Source organism: Pan paniscus, chromosome 10, assembly GCF_029289425.2.
Source record: "Pan paniscus chromosome 10, NHGRI_mPanPan1-v2.0_pri, whole genome shotgun sequence".
Lineage (NCBI taxonomy): Eukaryota > Metazoa > Chordata > Mammalia > Primates > Hominidae > Pan > Pan paniscus.
Window position 1 is genome coordinate 6,471,932 of NC_073259.2, and position 24,606 is coordinate 6,496,537.

The following is a 24,606-nucleotide window of genomic DNA, read 5'->3' on the forward strand; positions in this document are numbered from 1 at the left end:
AGGATATGGGGACAGAAAGTGCATGAGAAAATGGCTGTTTCACATAGGGGCACCAGGGAAGGCTCAGGCATGGTGATATCTGAGACCTGAAGGAAGTAAGGAAGCAAGCCTTGAGGCAACCTGGCAGAAAACTGTGCCCATTAGAAGGGTCGCTCTTAGGCCAGGCGTGGTGGCTCACACCTGTAATCCCAGCACTTTGGGAGGCCGAGGAGGGCGGATCACGAGGTCAGGAGATCGAGACCATCCTGGCTAACACGGTGAAACCCCGTCTCTACTAAATATACAAAAAATTAGCCGGGCGTGGTGGTGGGCGCCTGTAGTCCCAGCTACTCGGTAGGCTGAGGCAGGAGAATGGCGTGAACCCAGGAGGCCGAGGTTGCAGTGAGCTGAGATAGCACCACTGCACTCCAGCCTGGGCGACAGAGCGAGACTCCGTCTCAAAAAAAAAAAAAAAAAAAAAGGGCCGCTCTTGAGGTGGGGGCACACCTGGCATGGTTGGGGGAACAGTAGGGAAATTGGGGCAACTGGAGCAGAATGAGCTAGGAGACTAGCAGATGAGGTCAAAGAGTCAATGAGGGGGCAAATTTTGTAGGACATTATAGGCCATCCTAAGAATTTGGATTTTACTCCAAGTGAGACTGGAAGTCATTGGAGAATTTTGCGCAAGAAAGTGACAGAATATAACCTAGCTTTTAAATCAATGGGGGGAAAGGGGAAGAAAACACAAAAACCAGTTAGGAAACTTTTCTTTTCTTTTTTTGAGACGGAGTCTCGCTCTGTCGCCCAGGCTGGAGTGCAGTGGCACGATCTCGGCTCACTGCAAGCTCCCCCTCCCGGGTTGACGCCATTCTCCTGCCTCAGCCTCCCAAGTAGCTGGGACTACAGGCGCCCGCCAGCACACCCGGCTAATTTTTTGTATATTTAGTAGAAACGGGGTTTCACCATGTTAGCCAGGATGGTCTCAATCTCCTGACCTCGTGATCCACCCTCCTTGGCCTCCCAAAGTGCTGGGATTACAGGTGTGAGCCACCACACCTGGCCAGAAATTTTAAATAATACAGGCAAGAAATGTTGGTGGATTGGGTCAGTGTAGTAATGATACAGATGATGAAAGTGGTTGAATTCTGGACATAATCTAAAGGTAGATCTGACAGGATTTTTTTTTTTAAACACAGTCTGGCTCTGTTGTGCAGGCTGGAGTGCAGTGGTGTGATCTTGGCTCACTGCAATCTCCAACTCCCTGGCTCAAAAGATCCTCCTGCCCCAGCCTCCTGAGTAGCTGGGACTACAGGCATGTGCCACCATGCCCAGCTAAATTTTGTATTTTTTGTAGAGACAGGGGTCTCACCGTATTGTGCAGACTGGTCTCAAACTCCTGGGCTCAAGTGATCTGCCCACCTCGGCCTCCCAAAATGTTCGGATTACAGGCATGAGCCACCACGCCCAGTCCTTTTTTTTTTTTTTTTTTTTTAAGAAATGTGCTCTCACTGATGCCCAGGCTGGAGTGCAGTGGTGTGATCATAGCTATCTGTAGCCTCAACTCCTGGGCTCAACTGATCCTCAGCCTCAGCTTCTCGAGTAACCGGGGACCACAGGCACGTACCACCACACCTGGCTTATTTATTTATTTTGTGAGATGGATTCTTGCCATATTGCCCAGGCTGTCAACAGGATTTATTAATAAACTGAATGTGAAGCACGAGAGAGAGGAAATTAAGGAGGACTCTAATATTTGGTCTGAGTAACCGGACAAATAGAGCTGCCACCTACTGAGACGGGGAAGATGTGGGAAGAGCAGGTTTGGGAGTAGAAATCAGAAGTTTATTTTTGAACACATACGACTTCCAATGCCTGTTAGACAGCAGTAGCAGCAAATTGGTGCCTCGGCCATATTCCTTGCCTGTGCCACATCAGTGTGCTATGGACAGCCTGATCTCCAACTGCCAGCACCTCCATTTTTTGGCCTGAGGACTTTCTCAAATGAAGACAGTCATGAAAAACAAGACAAAAGAACACATAAAAGGCAGGTTTTTTCTTCTCTAGTAAGAGAGAGGCTCATGAAGAGAAACTCTCTGCCCTTCCTTGTTCCCAGCTTTCTGCCTTGAATGCCTTTGAGAATGTGATGATTGGTGGTGCGGCAAACAACAGGGGAGGTCCGAGGGAACTGAAGAGTGGCCAACTCAGACCCCTGGAGCTGCAGAAAGGAACCTGTTTTAGCAGCTGCCTACCTCTGCAGTGCCTGCTCTGTGAGAGAAATGCAGGCTTCTCACTGAGGCCACTGTAAATCAGTATTCTCCTCCTTGCAGCCGAAAGCATTCCTAACTGATTCACTGCTCAATAAGAATAGTAACTAACCTCATCAAATACTTACTACATACTAAGTAAGTGATGACCTGTGCTACTCTAAGTGTTTTACATGTATTTTCTCATTTAATACTTATAATAACTTTACAAATGAGTTACTATTATTATCTCCGCATTAGATAAGAAAAGTGAGGCATGGAGAGTTTACATCATAATATGAACCTAGGCAGTCTTCCTCCGCAGTCCTGACCCTAACTACTCTGCTATGCTGCCTTCCAACACCTGTGGTTACAGTAGTCCCCTGCCTCATATGCAGTTTCAGTCACCCACAGACAACCATGGACCAAAGATAGGTGAGTACAGTAACACATTTTGAGAGGGAGAAACCACATTCATGTAGCTCTTATTATAGTATATTGTTATAACTGTTCTATTACATTATTAGTTGTTGTTAATCTCTTACTCCGCCTAATTTAGAAATTAAACATCATAGGTATGTATGTATAGGAAACATAATATATATATAGGGTTTGGTACTATCCATGGTTTCAATCATCCATTGGGAGGGGGGGTCCTGGAACTACTGTAGATAGTTCCAAGTGGGGGATAAAGATGAGAGGGGACTACTGTAAAGAACTTAACATAAACTACAACTGTAAACCTTCATGTGGCAAATTCTTGTTCAACTACACAATACAAACATTTATCAGGTATCAAAAACTTCAAATGCAGAAGGTAAGACAATATTGTATATGGCTAAACAATGACCAAAAACCACTCTCATATTCCTCTCTCCAAATTTGAATTTAAAATGCTTTAAGAGATATTTAAAGCAAGTTTAGTTATTGTCCAATTATGCAAATAAAACAGGTAATAAAGGAGGATCCAAAACTATTCCTTCACCTATACATCCCAAACCAGAAGTAACCAGAAGTGGATGATATCCAGTGGAATTTGGGCATAAGAGAAAGCTACACAAGAAATAATGTTGACCTCATTTCTCCCATTAGCTCCTGATACATCCTCCTGCTCCCATTTATAGCAGAAATTCTCTGAATAATTGCTAGCACTCACAAACTATCTTTCCGCTCATTCCATTCTCTTTTGAAACAATCAAAGTTTCAACTCAACCACCCCCAGTAAACTGCTCTTGTCAAGGTCCCCAATTATGTCTACATCACTAAAGCCAATGTCAATTCTTAGTTATCATTATCATCTTATTGGCTTATCAGCAGAATATGATATAGTTCTGAGTCTCTGTTGCTGGTTCTTTATCTCACTGGTCTCTAAACATTGAAAGTTTCAGTGCTTGGACTTTTAATCCACATTCATACCTCTGGCGTTCTCATCCTGGCTCACAGCTTTGCAATGTTGTAGTGGATTAAAGACAGCCCCAGGGCTGATGGCAGTGGCTTACGTCTGTAATCCCAGCACTTTGGGAGGCTGAGGCAGGTGAATCACAAGGTCAGGAGTTCGAGACCAGCCTGGCCAATATGGTGAAACCCTGTCTCCACTAAAAATACAAAAAAATTAGCCAGGTGTGGTGGTGCATGCCTGTAATCCCAGCTACTTGGGAGGCCAAGCCAGGAGAATTGCTTGAATTCGGGAGGCGGAGGTTGCAGTGAGCCGAGATCTTGCCACTGCACTCCAGCCTGGGCGACAGAGCAAGACTCCTTCTCAAAAGAAAAGCCCCAAACTCTTTGACAAACTTCCCAGTGAGAAGTGAGGGTCTGTGTTTCCTCTTGGAAGGCTCTGTGACTGCTTTGACCAATGGCAGGAATGAAATTGTACCATTTCTGGGTTTTAAGAAACTAGCAGCTTCTACTTCCTGTCTCTTGGTAGCTCCGAGCAGCCATTTAAGAAGCCATGCTGAAGAGGCCATTTGTAGGTACTACGGTCAGCAGTCCCAGCTGAGCCCAGGCTTCCAGTCATCCCTGCCAAGGTGCCAGATATGAGCGTGAATGAATACTTGGATACTCCAGATGAGTTCGTCTGGTAGCTGAATACCATGGAGTGACCTCAGGTGATGCCATGGGGAACAGAAGAGTTGCCCAGATGAGACAGGCTCTAATTCCCAATCCACAAAATTGTAAGCTACAATAAAATAGAGTTGTTTTCAGCCACTAAATTTTAGGGTAATCTGTCTTCCTGCAGTAGACAAACAGAACAAATGACATCTTTTTGATGATGACTCGCAAGTTGCATGAGCCTCTCCTCTGAATTCCAGATTCATATCTAACTGCATTATCTGACATTTCTACTCGCAGATTGTCTTATCTGGGGTTCTTCCAGTAGTCAACTCTGAGACAAGGGTTCAAGTACAAGCAGTTTATTTGGGAGGCGATCCCAGGAAACATTGTTAGCCGTGGCGAGTCTGAGTTGGTTCCACAGTCCTCGATCCTTGTCTTCTTGGGAGAATGAATTTGGCTGAGACAGAAGTAGATTTAAGGCAGAAACAAGAATTCACTGAAGCAAATAAAAGCACACATGCAAGGAACCAAGCAGGCAACTCAAAAATTCAGTACTCTGCCTGATTGCTGGCTCAGGACTTGCAGATTTGCTATTTTCTGACTTTTCCCCCGTCTCTTCCTCTTGTCCCTCCCCCTTGGCAGGCTGTTGGCTAATTGCTGCATGTGCAATGTCTTGCTAGTATCTGGGAGGGGCACATGTGCCATACTGAAGTTATGTGCATGCTCTCTTAGGGCAATTTTCCCTTATTGGTCTAGTGCCCCCAGAGGAAGGTCACGTATGGGTCAAACGCTGCCATTTTGCACCTTACCATGCTTGCCTGGCCATGTCCCCTGAGGAAGGTCAAACTCCACCATTTCAAGTTCTTACCAAGAAGTTGTTGCCCACAAGCCCAAGATGTCTCCTGTTTATTAGGAAAATTTCCCCTCCCCTTTGACCAGCTGCCTGACATTTGCCTGGCAGTCACCTGATAGTTGTCTGACATTCTTTGGGACCCTATCCTGCCCTGCTCCTATCTGCCTATCTACCCACTCTAACAACACCAGTAGGTAACGGGGAAGTGAGACAGGGAAAGAAAGCAGACAATAGCGTGTGTTATCAAGCCAGTCACCACTGAACACTGCTTTGGGAATGTTGGGGAGCTCAGGGAACTAGTATAACCATATATTTCAGAGTTATCTCACTCAGAGGGTGAGGGAGCTGGAATATTTATACACTGACTTTTATCAGTCACTAATTGAGGGTTGCCCCCTGGGAGGGTATTAATTCTCTGCCTTAGACATGGGTTTAGGGAAAAAGCCCTTGAGCAAAGAAATGCAAAACCTATGAGTGGGACATCAGCTGTGAATGGGACATTGAAATGATCAAGTTGAGTGAATATGGGCAGAACACTGACAACATTTGCTACAATGACAGTGACATTGACACTGATTGATATTTTTAATGATTCCAGGCCAGTTGTCTTATAGAATGTCCCACAGACTGGCTACTGAGATACAGTTTTCCACGGTCTCGTGTTTCTTCAATCCCTGTGAGTAGAGGCACCAACTGTCCTTTCGTTCTGGACTATCTTTCCAAAGACATTTAGATAATGCCACCATGCCCGGCTAATTTTTCTTTTTTTTTGTATTTTTAGTAGACACAGGGTTTCACCATGTTGGTCAGGCTGGTCTCGAACTCCTGACCTCGTGATCTGCCCGCCTTGGCCTCCCACAGTGCTGGGATTACAGGCGTGAGCCACCACGCCTGGCCGTTTGTAGTTCTTAAACTACATACAATTAAGGATGTGCAGTCAGAATACTATGTTCAAATGTAACTTGAATTAAAATTTTTTCAGTGTGGCTATAGTGTCAATTTTATATAACTAGGTTCATTTGCTTCATCATTTTTGAATTAAGTTCTTAAAAATATATAAACTGGCCGGGTGAGGTGGCTCAGGCCCGTAATCCTAGCACTTTGGGAGTCCAAGGTGGACAGATTGCCTGAGCTCAGGAGTTTGAGACCAGTCTGGGCAACACAGTGAAACCCCGTCTCCACTAAAATACAAAAGAAATTAGCTGGGCATGGCGGCGTGCACCTGTAGTCCCAGCTACTCGGGAGGCTGAGGCAGGAGAATTACTGGAACCCAGGAGGTGGTGGTGCACACCTGTAATCCAAACTACTCGGGAGGCTGAGGCAGGAGAATTGCTTGAACCCAGGAGGCAGAGGTTGCAGTGAGCTGAGATTGCACCACTGCACTCCAGCCTGGGTGACAGAGACTCCGTCTCTTAAAAAAAAAGTAGATGATAGGTAGATAGATAGATAGATAGACAGACAGACAGACAGACAGACAGATATAGATATAAGCCATGTATATGATTCAAAATGTAAAACTTTAAAAAAAAAGGTATGCTCAGGGAAATCTCATTACCATTCCCATCCGTTCCACCCACCCCCACAGGTTATTGTTATGAACTGAAATTGTGCTCACCCCAAATTTATAGATTTTAGCCCTAACCCCCAATGTGCCTGTATTTGGAGAAGGGCCTTTAAAGAGGTAAGTAAGGTTAAATGATGCGGCCAGGCATGGTGGCTCACGCCTGTAATCCTAGCACTGTGGGAGGCCGAGGTGGGTGGACTGTCTGAGCTTAGGAGTTCAAGAACAACCAGGGCAACATGGCGAAACCCCGTCTCTACTAAACATACAAAGATTTAGCATGGCGTGGTGATACACGCCTCTAATCCCAGCTACTTGGGAGGCTGAGGCATAAGAATCGCTTGAACCTGGGAAGTGGAGGTTGCAGTGAGCCAAGATCATGCCACTGCACTCCAGCATGGGCAACAGTGAGACTCTGTCTCACGAAAAGAAAAAAAAAAGGTTAATTGAGGACGTAAGAATGGGGCTCTTAACAGATAAGACTAGTGTCCTTGTCAGAAGAGACACCAGACCACATGTGCCGTCTCTCTCTCTCTCTCTCTCTGTGCGTGTGTGTGTGTGTGTGTGCATACACAGAGAATATGCCATGTGAGAAGATGGCTGTCTGCAATCAGGAAGAGAGGCCTCACAATAAACCAAATTTCCAGCACCTTGATCTTGGACTTCTAGCCTCTAAAGCTTTGAGAAAATAAATTTCTGTTATTTAAGCCACCCATTTTGCAGTATTTTATTATGGCAGCTCTTGGCCGGGCGCGGTGGCTCCTGCCTGTAATCCCAGCACTTTGGGAGGCTGAGGCAGGCGGATCACGAGGTCAGCAGATTGAGACCATCCTGGCTAACACAGTGAAACCCCATCTCTACTAAAAATACAAAAAATTAGCCAGGCGTGGTGGCAGGCGCCTGTAGTCCCAGCTACTCGGGAGGCCGAGGCAGGAGAATGGCATGAACCTGGGAGGCAGAGCTTGCAATGAGCCGAGATCGTGCTGATGAAACCCCGTCTCTATTAAAAATACGAAAATTTGCTGGGCGTGGTGGCGGGCACCTGTCATCCCATCTACTCGGGAGGCTAAGGCCAGGAAAATTGCTTGAACCCGCGAGGCGGAGGTTGCAGTGAGCTGAGATTGTGCCACTGCACTCCAGCCTGGGCGACAGAGTGAGACTCCATCTTGGCCGGCGGTGGGTGGAAGGGGAGGGAAGAGAGTTATTTATATAGGCTAGAAAAAAAAATATCTGATATGTGATTTGCAAAATGTCTCCTATTGTGTTGTCTTTCCTTTTTTTTTTTTTTTTTTGAGACGAAGTCTCGCTCTTGTCCCCCAGGCTGGAGTACAATGGTGCGATCTCGGCCCACTGCAACCTCTGCCTCCCGGGTTCAAGCTATTCTCCTGCCTCAGCCTCCCGAGTAGCTGGGATTACAGGTGCCTGCCACCATGCCCGGCTAATTTTTGTATTTTTAGTAGAGACGAGGTTTCACCATGTTGGCCAGGCTGGTCTCGAACTCCTGACCTCAAGTGATCCGCCTGTCTCAGCCTCCCAAAGTGCTGGGATTACAGGCATGAGCCACTGCACCCAGCCTCTTTTTTTTTTTTTTTTTTTTCTGAGACAGAGTCTTGCTCTGTTGCCCAGGCTGGAGTGCAGTGCCGTGATCTCAGCTCACTGCAACCGCCGCCTCCCGGGTTCAGGCCTCCTGCCTCAGCCTCTTGAGTAGCTAGGATTACAGGCATGCACCACCATGCCACCGCGCCTGGGTGCCTTTTCACTTTCTTGACAGTGTCTATATTACTTGGCTAGGGCTGCCATACCAAAATACCACAGACTGGGTATGACCTCACTGGGGATTAGGACTTCAACATGAGTTTTGGGGGAATACAATTCAATCCATAATATTCTGTCCTCTGGACCCCCAAAGTTCATGTCCTTCTCACATATAAAATGCATTTATCCTGATCCCAACAGCCGCAAAAGTCTTACCTCATTTCAGCATCAACTCTAAGTCCAAAGGCTCATTTAAATATCATCTAAATCATAGCCAGGTGTGGTAGCTCACACCTGTAATCTCAGCATTTTGGGAGGCTGAGGTGGGCAGATAGCTTGAGGTCAGCAGTTCAAGACCAGCCTGGGCAACATGGTGAAACCCCCGTCTCTACCAAAAAAAAAAAAAAAAAATTAGCTAGATGTGGGGGCAAGTGGCTGTAGTCCCAGCTACTTGGGAAGCTGAGGTGGGAGGATCACTTGAGCCAGGGAGGCGGAGGTTCTAGTGAGCCAAGATTGTGCCACTGCACTCCAGCCTGGGCGACAGAGTGCAACCCTATCTCAAAACGACAACAACCACAACCACCACCACAACAATAATAAAAACCCAAAATAAATATTATCCAAATCAGGTGTGGGTGATACTTGAGATATGAGTCATTCTGCGGCAAAGTTCCTTTCTGACTGTCAATGTATGAAACCAGGCCAGTTATGTACTTCCTGAGTATAATAGTGGGACAAGCATAGAACAGACATTCCCATTCCAAAGGCAAAAAATGGAAAGAAGACAGGGACATGGGGACGTGGGTCCCAAGCAAATTCAAAACCTAGTAAGACTTTAGCCGGGCATGGTGGTGCGCGCCTGTAATCCCAGCTACTCAGGAGGCTGAGGCAGGATAATCGCTCGAGCCCAGGAGGTGAAGGTTGAAGTGAGCTGAAACTGAGCCACTGCACTCTAGCCTGGGCGACAGAATGAGTGAGACTCTGTCTCAATAAATAAATAAAATAAAATAAAATAAAACCTAGCAAGGCAAATTCTGTTGAACTTTAAGGCTCAAGAATAATTTTCTTTGGCTTGACGCTCTGCCCTCCTGGCCCAGTGGATTAGCAGGCTTGCCTTCTAGGGCCACGGGGGAGGCAGCATCACCACGCTGGCCCTATTGGTCCTGGGTAGCAGCCATGCCTCTGAGGCACTGGATGGCAGCAGCTTGACTCTCTGGAACTGAGGAGACATCTTAGCTCCCCAGACCTGTATCTTCTGGGCCTGCAGTTCGAATGGCAGCCTTGTTACTAACTGAATCTCCTTTGGGATCAGTCTTCCCTTTTCTTAAAGGGTAACATGTGTTCACAGCCAGATAACTCTGTTGCCTCATCCTTTAGGATCCCAGAAGTACGACAGCCTTCTTTCCTTCTGTCCTGTGTCCCCTTTAGTCCAAGATGACAGTGTTTATGCTGGTATAATCTCATCTCTCTTCCTGGCTTGTGCTGAGAAAGCTGAATAAATTTGTAAATTGCACCTATAATCTCTATGAAATACTGAGAATTTTTCAAATCTTCAAGTTTTGTTTTTGCTTAATAATTCCCTCAGTTTATTTTTCTTCCCACATTTTACTAAAGCAACCAAAAGAAGCTAGGCCATACCTTCTACAGTTTGGTTAGAAATCTCCTCAGCTAAATAACCAAATTTATCACTTTGAACCTGCACTTTCCACAAAACACTAGAACAACATTTGGCCAAATTCTTTGTGGAAGAAAGGATGGCCTTTCCTGCACTTTCCGATAATATGTTCCTAATTTCCGTCTGAGACCTCCCCAGAATCACCTTTATTCCTTACTCCTACCAACAATCTCTTCAAGACAATCTAGACTTTTTTTTTTGGCGGGGGGGACAGGGTCTTGTTCTGTCACATAGGCTGGAGCGCAGTGGTGGGATCACGGCTCATTGCAGCCTCGACCTCCCAGGCTCAAGTGATCTTCCCACCTCAGCCCCACACCCCCGCCCGCCCCTGCCCTGAGTAGCTAGGACTACAGGTGCGCACCACCATGCCTGCTAATTTTTGTTCTGTTTTGAGACAGAGTCTCACTCCGTCAAGCAGGCTGGAGTGCAGTGGCGTGATCTTGGCTCACTGCAACCTCCACCTCCCGGGTTCAAGCGATTCTCTTGCCTCAGCCTCCCCAGTAGTTGGGGTTACAGGTGTGTGCCACCAGGCCTGGCTAATTTTTGTATTTTTAGTGGAGACAAGGTTTCACCATGTTGGCCAGGCTGGTCTCGAACTCTTGATCTCAAGTGATCTGCCCACCTCAGCCTCCCGAAGTGCTGAGATTACAGGTGTGAGCAGCTGCACACGGCTCAATCAGGCTTTTTCCAGCATGCACCTCAAAACTCTTTCACTCTCTACCCATTATCCAGTTCCTGAGTTACTTCCACATTTATAAAGTATTTATTACAGCAGCACTCCACTTCTTGGCATAAAAGTCTACATTATTCTGCTAGGGATACCATAATAAAATAATACAGTTTGGGTGGTTTAAGCAACAGAAATTTATTTGCCATAATTTTGGAATCTGGAAGTCCAAGATCAAGGTGTCAGCAGGTTGTTTTTTCCTGAAGCTTTTTTTTTTTTTGAGACGGAGCGTCCCTTGTTGCCCAGGCTGGAGAGCAATGGCGTGATCTCAGCTCACTGCAACCTCTGCCTCCCAGATTCAAGTGATGATTCTCCTGCCCCAGCCTCTCGAGTAGCTAGGATTACAGGTACCCGCCACCATACCCAGCTGATTTTTGTATTTTTAGTAGAGACAGGGTTTCTCCATGTTGGCCAGGCTGGTCTCGAACTCCTGACCTCAGGTGGTCCACCTGCCTTGGCCTCCCAAAGTGCTGGGATTACAGGCATGAGCCACCGCACGCGGCCGGCTGCATCTTCTTGGATCTGCACAGGACCTTTTCTCTGATGTTTGTCACTGGTATCTCTTCCTCTTCTTATAAGGACACCAGTCCTACTGGGTTAGATACCATTCTTATGACTTATTTAACCTTCATTATCTCTTCAGGGCCTCATCTCCAAATATAGTCACACTGGGAGTTAGGGCTTCAACATATGAATTTTGGAGGAATATAATTCAGTCTTTAACAGTGTAATGGATGCACACAAGTTTTAAAATATTTATTTATTGTGGTAAAATGTAAGTAACATAACACTTTACTATTTTAACTGTTTTTCAGTGTATAGTTCTGTGGCATTAAGTACATTCAGAATGATCTGCAGCCATCACCCTTATCTTCTCCAGAAATGTTTCTTCTTCCCAAACGGAAACTCTATACCCATTAAACACTCCCTCTTCCCCCTCCCTCTATCCTCTGGCAGCCACCATTACGCTTTCTGTCTCTATGAATTTTTTTTTTTTTTTGAGACAGAGTTTCGCCCTTTTGCCCAGGCTGGAGTGAAGTCATGCAATCTCGGCTCACTGCAACCTCCGCCTCCCGGGTTCAAGCGATTTTCCTGCCTCATCCTCCCGAATAGCTGGGATTCTAGGTGCCTGCCACCACACCCAGCTAATTTTTTTGTATTGTTAGTAGAGATGGGATTTCGCCATATTGGCCAGGTTGGTCTCGAACTCCTGACCTCAGGTGATCCACCCGCCTCAGGCTCCCAAAGTGCTAGGATTATATGCATGTGAGCCACCGTACCTGGCCCTGTCTCTATAAATTTGACTACTTTAGGTACCTCATATGAATGTAATCATATAAGATCTATACTTTTATGATTGGCTTATTTTACTTAGTGTAAGGTCTTTAAGGTTCATCCACAGTGTAGCATATGTCAGAATTTCCTTCCTTTTTAAGGCTGAATAATACAAAAGACTTTTTTTTTTTTTTTTGAGATGGAGTCTTGCTCTGTCGCCCAGGGTGGAGTGCAGTGGCACGATCTCGGCTCACTGCAAGCTCCGCCTCCCGGCTTCACGCCATTCTCCTGCCTCAGCCTCCCAAGTAGCTAGGACTACGGGTGCCCGCCACCATGCCCGGCTAATTTTTTGTATTCTTCAGTAGAGATGGAGTTTCACCGTGTTAGCCAGGATGGTCTCAATCTCCTGACCTTGTGATCTGCCCACCTCAGTCTCCCAAAGTGCTGGGATTATAGGCGTGAGCCACCACGCCTGTCCACACCAGGCTAATTTTTTGTATTTTTAGTACAGACGGGGTTTCACAGTATTAGCCAGGATGGTCTCGATCTCCTGACCTCGTGATCCGCCTGCCTCGGCCCCCCAAAGTGCTGGGATTACAGGCGTGAGCCACCATGCCTGGCCAATACAAAAGTTTTATATTTTGATGAAGTCCAATTAATTTTATTTTTTTGGAGACAGGATATTGGTCTGTCACCTAGGCTAAAGTACAGTGGCACAATCATGGTTCACCACAGCCTTGATCTCCTGGGTTCGAGGAATCCTTCTGTCTCAGCCTCACAAGTAGCTGGGACTATGGGTGCATGCCAACACACCCAGCTAATCTTTCAAATTTTTTGCAGACATGGGGGTCTCTTTATGTTGCCCAGGCTGGTCTTGAACTCCTTGGCTCAAGTGACCCTCCTGCCTTGGCCCCACCAAAGTGCTGAGATTACAGGCATAAAGCCACTGCACCTGGTCTCAATTTTTTTCTTTTGTTACTTGTCCTTTGGTCTCACAGCTAAGAAACTATTGCCTAATCCAAAGCCATGAAGATTTATACCTATATTTTCTTCTATGAGTATTTTAGCTTAAGCTTTACACTTAGGTCTTTGATTCATTTTGAACTAATTTTCATATATGTGAGGTATGGGTTCAACTTCATTCTTTTGCATGTGATATTCAATTGTTCAAGCACCACTTTAAAAAAAAAAATTATTTATTTATTTATTTTGAGACGGAGTCTTGCTCATTGCAACCTCCGGCTCCCAGGTTCAAGCGATTCTCCTGCCTCAGCCTCCCGAGTAGTTGGGATTACAGGCGCCCACCACCACGCCCAACTAATTTTTGTAATTTTTGTATTTTAGTATTCCACCATCTTGCACAGGCTGGTCTCGAACTCCTAACCTGGTGATCCACCCGCCTTGGCCTCCCAAAGTGCTGGATTATAGGTATGAGCTAACGCACCTGGCCTTTTTTTTTTTGAGACAGAGTTTCACTCTTGTTGCCCAGGATGGAGTGCAATGGCGCAATCTCAGCTCACTGCAACCTCTGCCTCCCAGGTTCAAGTGATTCTCCTGCCTCAGCCTCCCGAGTAGCTGGAATTACAGGCATGTGCCACCATGTCTGGCTAATTTTGTATTTTTAGTAGGGATGCGGTTTTTCCATGTTGGTCAGGCTGGTCTTGAACTCCCGACCTCAGGTGATCCACCTGCCTCGGCCTCCCAAAGTGCTGGGATTACAGGTGTGAGCCGCCGCACCTGGCCTTGTTTTTAAAATAGAGACAGGGTCTCGTTATGTTGCCCAGGTTGGCTTTGAACTCCTGGGCTGAAGCAATCCTTCTGCCTCAGTTTCCCAAAGTGCTGGGATTACAGGAGTGAACTACCACATCCAGCCTGCTTTTGTTTTTGAGACAGGGTCTCACCCTGTTGCCCAGGCTGGAGAGTGGTACCATTATAGTGCACTGCAGCCTTGAACTCCTGGGCTCAAGGGATCCTCCTGCCTTAGCCTCCCAAGTAGCTAAGAACTGCAGGTGTGTGCCACCATTCCCGGCTAATTTTTAAAATTTTTTTGTAGAGACAGGGTCTCGCTGTGTTGCCTGGGGTGGTCTCTGACTCCTGTCCTCAAGTGATCTTCTTGTCTCAGCCTCCAGAAGTGCTGGGATTACAGATGTGACCTACTGAGCCTAAACTGTTTTAACGATAGCAAGACTATGCTTCATCAATAGGTTGGGTGTAAAAGTTGAAACCCCTAAAAGCAGCATCTTCTAAGTTTTTTTTTTTTTTTTTTTAATCATAGTAACTGATTATTCTGTTTAATTCTCTCTTTTCTGGGCGTTTTCTCTCCCACAACTCCTACCCTTCTGTTCCAATCTAACTAAGTTCCTGGGACTTCCCTTTACTGTTTTCCTGAATTGGATCTAGTGATTACTGGATGTTGTCAGATACCCTGATTTCTCCCTCATTTTGCTTGAGCACACGTTTAAGTAACTCTTTTTTAAAATTTATTTTTATTTTTTGAGATGGAGTTTTGCTCACTGCCCAGGCTGGAGCGCAATGGTACAATCTCGGCTGACTGCAACCTCCGCCTCCCGGATTCAAGCAATTCTCCTGCCTCGGCCTCCTGAGTAGTTGGGATTACAGGTGCCCGCCATCATGCCTGGCTAATTTTTGTATTTTTAGTAGAGACGAGGTTTCACCATGTTGGCCAGGCTGGTCTCAAACTCCTGACATCGTGATCCACCCGCCTCAGCCTCTCAAAGTGCTGGGATTACAGGTGTGAGCCACCGTGCCCAGCCCGCCAGTTTGATTTTTGTCCTTTTATGGGCTCCTTTTTTTCCTCTTTGGAAACTTAGAATCTTCTTTATATTTAGAGTTCAAACATTTCACATGGTTGAATTTTTTTTTTCTTTTAGTTCTGCACTAGTGGATTCTTTCAGTTCTAGGAAATTGTCTGGCATTATTTTTTCAATAATTTTCTGTCCTTCATTTACTTTGTTTTCCCTTTTCACATATTAGTCCTGTTGAACTAAGTCTTTATCTTATTTTCTCTCACAATTTCCACCCCTTTGTATATTTATTGTTTTCTTTTTTTTTTTTTTTCCTGAGACAGGATCTGGCTCTGTTGCCCAGGCTGGAGTGCAGTGGTGTTATTTCAGTTCACTGCAACCTCTGCCTCCTGGGCTTAAGCTATCCTCCCACCTCAGCCACCTGAGTAGCTGGGATCACAGGCATATGCCACCATACTTGACTTATTTTTGTATTTTTTTGTAGAAAAAGGGTTTTGCCATGTTGCCCAGGCTGGTCTTAAACTCCTGGGCTCAAACGATCTGCCTGCCTTGGCCTCCTAAAGTGTTGGGATTATAGGCGCAAGCCACTGCACCTGGCCCTATTTTCTTTTTTCTTTTTTGAAATAAGGTCTCTTGCTCTGTCACCCAGACTGGGGTGCAGCTTCCTAAAGTGTTGGGATTACAGGCGCGAGCCACTGCACCCAGCCCTATTTCTTTTTCTTTTCTTTTTTGAAGTAAGGTATCTTGCTCTGTCACTCAGGCTGGGGTGCAGCACCACCATCCTGGCTCACTGCTCCCTTGACCTCCCAGGATCAGGTAATACTTACACCTCAGCCTCCTGAATAGCTAGGACCACAGGTGCGCATCACCATACCTGGCTAAGTTTTAAAACATTTTTAAAGAGATGGGGTCTCACTATGTTGCCCAGGCTGCTTCTATTTTCTTTAAAAGTTCAGTGACTTTATCTTTCAATATTTTAATTAAATTTATAATTTGGCAATTTATTTTAAATTTCGAGATCTATTTTTAAACCTTGGATTGTTACTTCATCTGAGTATCCTAGTATACTAATTAGGTTTTCCTTTCTAAATTCTCTGAAGTTTCTGTTTATCTGCCCCCACAGTCCATGTTGGAGACTTTTCTTAAATACCTAATAACACTTAGTTGTCTGTTCATACGTAAGATGAGGCAGTTGGAATGCTGATGGGGAGTCTTGTGAACTTGGGAGGTGTCTTAGTCTATTTTATGTTGCTATAAAGGCATGCCTGCAGCTGGGTAATTTATAAAGAAAACGGGTTTGTTTAGCTCACAATTCTGCAGGCTGTACAAGAAGCAAGGCACTAGCATCTGCTCAGTTCTGGTGAGGGTTTTTGTGCTGCATCAAGACATGGCGGAGAAGGTCAAGGAATAGTGTCTGTGCACATGCAAAGAGAAATCAAACCCGAGGTGAGTCCTGGCTTTACAACAAACCACTCTCCAAGGAACAAATCCATTCTCCTGATAACCAACGTAGTTTCGCAAGTGTGAGAACTCACTACTGTAAGAATGACACCACGTCCTTCATGAAGAATCTGCCCCCATGACCCAAACACCTCCCATCAGGACCCACCTCCCAATACTATCACACTGGGAATCAAATTTCAACATGAGATTTGGTAGAGACAAAAAAACCATATCCAAACCATAGCAGGAAGTTCCTGCCAACTTGCCCAACTACACTTTAAAGTGGGTGGGTAGGAAACCAGCTATTGTGCTAGAATAAAGAATACTTTACTCTTAGGCCCTTCAATACTCAGTTAACCCAAATCTCCCCAGATTATCAGAGTGCTTAATTTTAGCCTGGATAAATGCTTAGATATTGTATCTGAGATATAGGGAGGGTTCTGCTCTTCCTTATATAGACCTTTATTTAGTCTCCCTGGTCTCAACCCTGCTTCTCACTCTTGCTCTGTCTGGTAGTTATCTCCAAATCTCCGTCTCCCTAAAGCACTTCTGGGCTGACAGGTCCCCTTCCTTTCTACAGCACCCTCTACACCCATTCTACATTATGCTTTTCTCCATTTTATTTTGTCAGACCACACTTACTTTTTGCATGTCAAATTAAAAAAAATTATCTTCCGATGTCCCCCTTCTCATTTTCTATTTTGTATCACTTTTATTTATCATCATTTTATGGGGTCTCAGGAAGAAGAGGCAGTAAATACATGTGCTCGGTTAGCTAGCTTTAATCAAAAATCCTAAACGTAGGTTTTAAAAAAGATAACTGGAGCAGGGCAGGAAATAATATTTTTTGCCAGTGTGGTGGCAAAAAATAAAAAACAAAAATCTGAATCTGTGTTAGGACAGTATTTCCGTGTATAACATAGCGCTTAGCAACTTAATTCTCCAGATCCACATATTTTAAGGACATGATGTATCTCAGACACCTACTTCAAACCTCACTTTACAGTTAAGTAAGACCACAAGTAGAATGAATTGCCCGAGGCCACACAAGTAGACAGTGGGAGAATGAGAACAGAAATATCTATTGACTCCTAGTTGAATTTTCTCTTACCTTACCACACTGCTAGGGAGTAACAAGATGGGCAGATCACCAGTCAGATGAGAAAGGTCATGAAAAATAGTCAAAGGATGACTTTTCCTGGGTAAATAGCCGGATGTCCAAGAAATGAAAGGCTGGTCTGGCAGCACATCGTCTAACAGTTGGTAGTCATATGTGGGAAGTACTGAAGGGGGAGATGACAGCAGGCCCAGGAACTGCAGTGATCCAAGTGCATGTCGATCCTGGGAGGGAACAATTAAGAGTCCGGGAAGGATGAAACAGTAGAAACTGGTGAGTGAATGAATGTGAAGGCTGAGGAACGACTGCAATTTGTTAATGGGATTATGAGGCAGTATAAAGTGGTTAATTACGGTGGCGGAGGTAAGCAGGAGTAAAATGATGGCTTTTAACTCCTCTCAAGGACACCGAAAATTATTTTAATAAACACTGGAAGGCTGGGAATAAATATAATTCACACCATTCTTACTTTCTTGGTTTAGAGATAGCTTATCTATATCCTTAAATTAATGACTGTAGCTACCCTCTGCATGGCTCCAAAAAAAACACAAAAAACAAAACCAAAGCCGGCTGCGAGTCTGCACGAGAAAATCGGGTTGCACCAGGCCCCAGCCGCCCGCCGATTGGCTTAGCTGTCGGAGGCTAAATAAACAGCTCGAAGCAGCGTTTGGCACAGCGCAGGGTCGGAACGGGGACACTAATTTCCGCCCACGCTCCCCGCGTCCTGGCGGGATCACCACAGAACACGACGTCCATTGCTGGGGTCCTCGGCGATGCCCGTGTGCGCAGCCCCGCGAGTCTCAGGTCAGAAGACCACTAATTTCGCGGCCGCGTTCCACGAAGCTAAGGGGCAAAAAACCAGCTTTCTTGGGACAAAGCGTCCCCCCAGCAGCCAGGGTCGATCCCGGCGCTGCTCCCGCGGCGCTTGGCTGCCCCGGGCGTAACGGGCCACGAGAAGGGGGTGGGGCGCCGCTTAGGTTTGGGAAGACACGAAGCGGCTCCTCGGGCTTCCAGCGTCCACTTCCTACGGCAAGCAGGAGGAGACAAGCGCCACCCTGCGCTCGCGGAGCCGACCCCGGCTCTCCCCTCCCGTGGCCGCAGGGGTCGTGTGTGTGTGTATGAGTGTGTGAGTGTGTGTGTGTGCAGGGACGCTCCGCGCCCATCACTCTGATTCGGTGCTAATCGACCGCCGTGGCGCCGAATTTCCCCCGCTTCCCAGTTCCTCACCCGCGTGCCCCGGAAGGCGCCCGGAGGCCCCCGGGCCGCCGCGTCACGCTCCCGGGAGGCTGAGGGAAAGGGAGGCAGCCGAGCCGGGAGCCCGGGGAGGCGCGCTGCGCCCCGCGGCGGGGCTGGGGGCGGGGCTAGGTGTCTCGCGCAGGGGGCGGGGCGCGGTGACGTCGCGGGCGCCTGGGCCGTGCTGTGGCGGCGGCGGCGGCGGTAGTGGCGGCGGCGGCGGTAGTGGCGGCGGCGGTGCCCGGGCGGCAGCGGCAGCAGTAGCGGCAGCCCTGAGGACGGTGAGACGGCCGCGGCGGCGGCGACAGCGCGGAACTCGCGCGGGACCCAGAGCTTCCCCCCTGTCGCTAGTGCTGAGGCTTTCGCCTTTCCTACCCAGCTTCTTGCTCACGGCCCGGGCTGGGCTGGGCAGGGCAACGCGCCCCCGGGGAGGGGCGGAGCTGTAGGTGAGGCTTCGCGACCCCCTCCCCCTCCTCTGCAGCCCGGGGGGTGGGGAGGGGCGGGCCCCACCCAGACCACCGGCGCCCACCCGCGGGCTCCACCCAGCCGGGCTCCGGGATTGGGCGGGAGCCGAGGCGGTAGATGTGGGGATCCTGGGGCGGGAGGTGGGGGAGTGGGGACTGGGGCTCTGGGCACTTGGGGAGCGGAGGGTGGGAGGCTTAGGACTAGTGAAGCTGCGGACGAGGTAGTGGGGAGACGGAGAAATTGGGGAGCCATGAGGTTGGGGTGCGGTCAGGGTGGATCTTTGGGTTAGGTGAGTGATGTAAAATGCTGAAGATGATTCTTTTCTTTTTGATGAAATGGTGAGATAAAAGATGAAGTGTATTTCAAAAGGACGATGAGCTGTGCATGTTGCCTTTGAGGCAGTTGGAGAACCTATTTTATTGCACTAGATCTCACGTTTCTACTTTAGGGTTAGATTCTTTTTCTTCTGGCGGGGTGAGTGGGGGTCGGAGAGGGAAGAGAATCCCCTTACTTTGGCTCAGGTAAATTGTGAGCGTGGATGTATCTGAAAGTTTTACACCGAAGAAGAGGGAGATCTTCGGTTTAGACAACTTCGTTCTGGCAGCCACCATTTGGGTCGCATTACGCTTAGCTCCTTCAAGGTGGTGTCTTCCAGTTTTTTTTCCCCCCAATGCCTAAAAGATCTCTTTATACCACCCTTTTACAGGCTTTATCCTGGCCCCTTGAGAGAAGGCCCCAAACTCAGGTGGTTGCTTTGGAAGGCACATTGCTGAATAATAGTTGCAGGTGGTTGTGGTTGACTGCTTTGGGTGGATAAAGTGAACAATTGGAATAGTTCTGTTGGAGCTAATTATATGAAAAATGCTTAAATGTTTTAAAGTACAACCGTCTTTTATAGCGTGTTGCTTGCTCAGTACACCTTGACTTTTAAACATTTTGTGTTCAGTGCTAAATTGTTGAAATTTTATTTCTCATTTGCAGTTATATTTCTTGCAGTCTTTATTAAAACACTTTGAAATGAAATGAAACTCTTTTTTTTTTGGTAGGCTCCTCAATTTCTGAGAAATGTTCTTGGAGTCAAGTGCTTTAAAAACATTTTGGGGGCAGGTGTGTCACTTTGTATGGAAATATTAGTTAGAGTAAGCAGTGTTCAATGTTCTTCACATCACTCTTTCACAACTTAGCACTGTAAATCAGAATCTTCTTGTCTGGATTCTTGCTCCCTGTTAGATTACAGTATTCTCTGGCCCTACTTATCAGTTAGTGTCATTTAAGCTATTTCTTGTTCAGAAAACAGGTCCCATGATGGACATGTATTATGTAATGGATGGAAGTAGACATGGCTCTCAATAATTCATTTATGGAGGAAGAGAAGCTGTCAGAAAGTGGGATTTAAGCAGTGACTTTCCCAAGGCTTGCCTAGTTTATTTGGGAAAATAGCCAGAGAAGTGCTTTCTTGTAACCCAAAAGAGAAATATACAGATAAGAATTTCAGTAGTTGCAGATCGTTGCTTTTTCTAAGTGCCTACTTAATGAGCAGATTATTGTCTTCCAGCAAATACTTCTACTTTGTAGAGAGGTATGGGAAACAGGACATAATGGGTATTAAGTGAGAAAGTGTGTGTTCCAATTTATAATTATAAATAAAAGATTTAATTAACTGTATTCAGTTAATTCATTTGGTAAAGTGAACAGTTTTGACTTTGGATTAGTTAGAAGGAAAACAAAATTGACATATCTAGTTTTCGCTTTTAAATTATACATAGACTTAATTAATTGGGACAAATGTGAACTAAGATACTGGGTAAAACTTGTGTGTACTCCTAAAATGACATTTGCATGGCTGGTAGTAAGCTGTGATTCTTGTCCTTGTAGGAATGAAATCACATAATTTGGGGAAAGTCTTAAGGTAAAAGTAAGCTATTTCGTTTAGCATTTCTTGTGCCTGAAACTATGCCTACATTTTATTTTTCAAAAAATGTTGCTTGCTAGTCATTACTTGTGATATCCTTGTTGAGTCTACTGAGGTGTTTTTTTCCCTTCATTACCTGTGTCATAGATAAGTATGCCAGTCTGTTAATTCAACATTAATACTGCAAACTTAAAAGTGAAGGTTCTTGACCGGGCGCCATGGCTCATGCCTGTAATCCCAGCACTTTGGGAGGCTGAGGCGGGTGGATCATGAGGTCAGGAGTTCGAGACTAGCCTGGCCAACATGGTGAAACCCCATCTCTACTAAAAATACAAAAATTTGTCCGGGCACGGTGGCTCACGCCTGTAGTCCCAGCACTTTGGGAGGCTGAGGTGGGTGGATCACGAGGTCAGGAGTTCGAGACCAGCCTGACCAACATGGCGAAACCCTGTCTCTACTAAAAATATAAAAATTAGCCGGGCGTGGTGGCGCATGCCTGTAATCCCAGTTACTCAGGAGGCTGAGGCAGAAGAATTGCTTGAGCCTGGGAGGCAGAGACTGCAGTGAGCCGAGATCATGCCACTGCACTCCAGTCTGGGCTACAGAGCGAGATTCCATCTCAAAAAATAAAAATAAAAATTAGCTGGGTGTGGTGGTGCACACCTGTAACCCCAGCTACTCAGGAGGCTGAGGCAGGAGAATTGCTTGAACCTGGGAGGTGGAGCTTGCAGTGAGCCGAGATTGCACCACTGCACTCCAGCCTGAGTCACGGCAAAACTCCGTCTCAAAAAAAAAAAAGTGAAGGTTTTCATAGCAACAGCTGCTCGGTTTTACACTATGTTTACATTTAGAAGTATGAGAGTTGTTAAATGTGTATTTTACACATATTTCATCAGAAACATTAATGGAAAAAGATCAAGAAATGAAGTATTTTGGTTTAAGAATCAGTAGTACATTGATTATCAGTTTTCAGAGACATATAGTAAAATAAACTTAGCATACAGATTATGTGGAATATAATTTGTTTTTTTTTCTTATTTATTTTTTGTGTGTGGAATGTAATTGAAATCTATTGCTCACCAAGTCTTTCAGTGTACTAGAGTTTGGGTTCTGGGGTCAGAGTGCCTGAGTTCAAATCCTGGCTTTGCCGTGGTATGATGTAGGGCAAACTGCTTAATGTTGTTTATTTCCTAACCTTAACCTGTACCTTAATTTCTTCATCTGCAAAATAGAAATAATAACAGTAGTACCTAACCTCTTAAGCTGGTCAAATGAATTAATTCATGTATTTAGAACAGTTTGGGCACATAATTAGCTGGTTCACTAACATCATTTGAAGTTTAACTGTGTATACTATTTTTACTTAATAAGTATATATTAAATACATATTATGTACCACATATTCTAGATGCTGGAATCATAGTAGTGAACAGTTCTCCCAGCACTTTGGGAGGCCGAGGTGGGAGGATGGCTGGGCAACATAGCGAGACCATGTCTCTACAAAAATAAAAAAATTAGGCCGGGTGCGGTGGCTCACGCCTGTAATCCCAGCACTTTGGGAGGCCAAGGCGGGCAGATCATGAGGTCAGGGGTTCGAGACCAGCCTGGCCAGCATGGTGAAACCCCGTCTCTACTGAAAATACAAACAATTAGCTGGGGGTGGTGGCGCGTGCCTGGAATCCTGGCTACTCGCAAGGCTAAGGCAGGAAAGGAAAATCTCTTGAACCCAGGAGGCGGAGGTTGCAGTGAGTGGAGATCGTGCTATTGCACTCCAGCCTGGGTGACAGAGCAAGACTCTGTCTCAAAAAAAAAAAAAAAAAATTAGCATGGCAGTATGTGCCTATAGTCTCAGCTACTCAGGAGACTGAGGCAGGAGGATCACTTGAACCTAGGGGTTCGAGGTTGCAGTGAGCTGTCATTCCGTCGTTGCACTCCAGCCTGGGCGACAGAGTGAGGGAAGGCTATCTCAAATAAATAATAAATAAATAAAAGTACGGGCAGTAGTCAGGAGCTTATGCTGTATTGTTCCAGGTGAGGGTATCTCTGACCAAGGTGAAATGGGGAGGAGGGGTTGGATTTTGTATGTATTTTGAGGGTGGACCTATAGAATTTGTTGGTGGTTGTTTGCGGGATGTGGGCCAAACAAGAATAAAGAATAAGGTTTTTGGCCTGAATAACTGGAAGAATAAAGTTGCCAGTAACTAAATTGGAGATGGTAATTCATGGAGCATGTTTGTGGAGAAACCAGAAGTTCAGGGTGATGTCCAGGAAGAGTGAGAAATGTGGCTGTTTTCAGCTTCTTTGTAGTATTTATGATTATGAGATAGGTGAGATCATCAGGGGAGTGAATTTTGGTGCAGAAGAGATCCAAACATCTGAGCCTAGGGGACTGATTCATTCACTTATTCATTCATAAGTTACTTAGTGAGTATGGTTCTTCTAGGTACCTTTTTAGGCATTGGGGATATAAACCTGACAAAAGTTTTCACCTTCATGGAACTTACCTTCTAGATACGTGAGGGGAAATCAAGAGGAACCAGTAAAGGAGAGTGATAAGAAATCATTGAGTCAGGAGGGAAACCAGGGGAGTATGATATTCTAGAAGTGAAGGAAAGGAAGCTTTCAAGAAGGAGGGAACGGTCAGCGGTGTCATTGTTTAAAGTTGTGTCAGAATGTTGAGTAAGAGAGAATTCTGCTTGATTATGATGTCTAATAACAGGGAAATGACTAAGTTTTAGTGTGAGATAGATGAGACAAATGTAAGAGTCTTTTAGTTTTTTACTTCTCTGTTTTTTTGTTTTGTTTTGTTTTGTTTTTTGAGATGGGGTCTCTCTTTGTTGCCCAGGCTGGAGTGCAGTGGCGCAATCTTGGCAATCTCCGCCTCCTGGGTTCACACCATTCTGCCTCAGCCTCCGGAGTAGCTGGGACTACAGGTGCCCGCCACCATGCCTGGCTTTTTTTTTTTTTTTTTTTTTTTTTTTGTATTTTTTGTAGAGACAGGGTTTCACTGTGTTAGCCAGGATGGTCTTGATCTCCTGACCTCATGATCCGCCTGCCTTGGCCTCTCAGAGTGCTGGGATTACAGGCATGAGTGACCACACCTGGCCTCATTCTCCGGGTAGATTTTTAAGAAATATTTCAGCCAGGCACAGTGTCACATGCCTGTAGTTCCAGCTGCTCTGGAGGCTGAGGCAGGAGGATTGCTTGAGTCCAGGAGATCAAGGCCGTAGTGTGCTATGATTGCATATGTGTATAGCCACTGCACTCCAGCCTGGGCTACATAGTGAGACCCCATCTGTAAATTAAAAAAAATCATTCTTTTCAGAACAAAATAGGCAACCTGGGAGTGCTAAGGAAAGGTACATGACTTCTTATTGTTGTTGTTAATTTTATGTACACTTATTTTAAGAAATAGGTAATATATGTACTAAATTAGAAGGTATAAGAGAATACACAGTTAAAAGTGTCTCCTATCCCATCTAGTTCTTTCTGAAGGCAATCACTGTTTGCAGTTTCTTGTTTTTTCTTTTTAGCCAGTGAAATTTTGTGTA

At 45.8% G+C, this 24,606-nt stretch overlaps 2 protein-coding genes across 27 annotated transcripts in view; one reads left to right on the plus strand and one right to left on the minus strand.

Moving 5' to 3' along the window:
• The window catches only part of RAD52 (RAD52 homolog, DNA repair protein), a 79,923-nt gene extending 61,871 nt beyond the window's left edge, over window positions 1-18,052 (minus strand). For 4 of the 6 annotated variants that reach the window (XM_055095239.2, XM_055095240.1, XM_055095241.1 and 1 more), the window contains exon 1: window positions 17,440-17,578. The gene's annotated coding sequence lies outside the window, so the exon portion shown is untranslated. Of the gene's footprint in view, window positions 1-17,439; window positions 17,670-17,914 lie in introns of those variants that run through there. The other 2 variants (XM_034935138.3, XM_034935142.3) reach the window with 2 other exon arrangements.
• A 3-nt stretch (window positions 18,053-18,055) lies between these two features.
• Window positions 18,056-24,606, plus strand: part of ERC1 (ELKS/RAB6-interacting/CAST family member 1) — a 535,420-nt gene continuing 528,869 nt past the window's right edge. For 6 of the 21 annotated variants that reach the window (XM_055095229.2, XM_055095227.2, XM_063593270.1 and 3 more), the window contains exon 1: window positions 18,768-18,959. The gene's annotated coding sequence lies outside the window, so the exon portion shown is untranslated. Of the gene's footprint in view, window positions 18,250-18,767; window positions 19,125-24,606 lie in introns of those variants that run through there. The other 15 variants (XM_055095230.2, XM_055095233.2, XM_055095237.2 and 12 more) reach the window with 9 other exon arrangements.